At 39.4% G+C, this 1,269-nt stretch overlaps 1 protein-coding gene and 1 long non-coding RNA gene across 3 annotated transcripts in view; one reads left to right on the top strand and one right to left on the bottom strand.

Moving 5' to 3' along the window:
* The window catches only part of LOC128249388 (uncharacterized), a 14,062-nt gene extending 12,793 nt beyond the window's left edge, over window positions 1–1,269 (bottom strand). The window contains exon 1 of the long non-coding RNA XR_008265496.1: window positions 1,217–1,269. This is a non-coding gene — a long non-coding RNA (uncharacterized LOC128249388). The remainder of the gene's footprint in view (window positions 1–1,216) is intronic.
* Window positions 86–1,269, top strand: part of LOC106883557 (glucose transporter type 1) — a 43,281-nt gene continuing 42,097 nt past the window's right edge. For both annotated transcript variants that reach the window (XM_014934608.2, XM_014934605.2), the window contains exon 1: window positions 86–1,197. The gene's annotated coding sequence lies outside the window, so the exon portion shown is untranslated. The remainder of the gene's footprint in view (window positions 1,198–1,269) is intronic.

Here is a 1,269-nt window from a genome sequence, read left to right as displayed (position 1 = left end):
GGGGGGGGGGGGAGGTCATTACATTGATTAGACCCTCCCCCACAAGATTTCAGACCTTGTGCCTATAGAAGAAATAAATCTAGATCTGAAATATACTATATCTGAGATGATGTTCGCAGTTAGAATGTCTTTGGTCTCTGGGAACTAAACAACTGCACACAACTGTCACCTCTTCCTTCATGTTGCCTGTGACCATAACCATCACCCTCCACAATACCATCCCATTGATATCGTTGCTGCATCGCCTTGACAATACACATCTATAATAATTGTCACTGCAAGCACCAATATACATACTAACTAAAACCGTCACCACAACCAGCGATAGGTATTGTTACTACAACCACCAGCACAACCACTACAATCAACATTACGTATTGGATCTGTCACAGCAACCGCCAATATTCTACAGCTGTCACCACAACCACATATCAACATCACATACTGGTTCTGTCACCACCACCACCACTATCACCAACACATACTGTAAGTGTCACTGCAACTATCACTACTATTAGTACTCTTACCGCAACTGTTATGCTTTATCCCATCCACCTCCAAATATTACTTGAGAAAGCCACGTGTTTGTGTTAAGGACAATATAATAAAGCTATAACAATAACGTAAAAAATAGGGAAATAACAACAAAAAATTATATAACAGTATGTAAAAGAAAGGAAAAAAATAATCAGCTGTTGACAACAACAACAACCGCAACAATTTGATGTGTAAGAACAACAACACGACCAGCAGTCGAAACGACATCACTGTCACGCTATACTAACAACAACACCACCACCATTGGCCCAAAAAATAACAACCACTACCACCACAACCAATAAGAGAAGTGTTACCAACTACTACGACCACTACCACCAACGCTACCGGCGTTAATTACGAATAAAAACACACCACTCTGTCACTAACAACCATTAACACCATCAGAACATCAACGACGTTTACAGTGCCATTAGGAGTCAACACCAACTAAGCTGCACTCGCACTTTGCGTTTTTTTATTGGCCTTTGTGATTTGACAGATACTCTTTCATCAATCTCTGCCTCTTTCTCTCAATATATATATATATATATATAGAGACACCACTCCACACGCTTAGATATAGACAAGTAATACCACACACACACACACAGAACTTACACAACTTTCTGGAATTGTTTAACTTCTAAGAACTCAACGGTGAGTTAACAATATTTACCTCTCTTTCTCTTTCTGTATATATATACATGGTAATCCTGCAGAATAGAGTCG

The sequence above is a fragment of the Octopus bimaculoides genome, chromosome 14 (genome assembly GCF_001194135.2).
Source record: "Octopus bimaculoides isolate UCB-OBI-ISO-001 chromosome 14, ASM119413v2, whole genome shotgun sequence".
In the NCBI taxonomy this organism is placed as follows: domain Eukaryota; kingdom Metazoa; phylum Mollusca; class Cephalopoda; order Octopoda; family Octopodidae; genus Octopus; species Octopus bimaculoides.
Note: the sequence above shows the minus strand (reverse complement) of the source record. Positions and strands in the feature narration are given on the sequence as shown.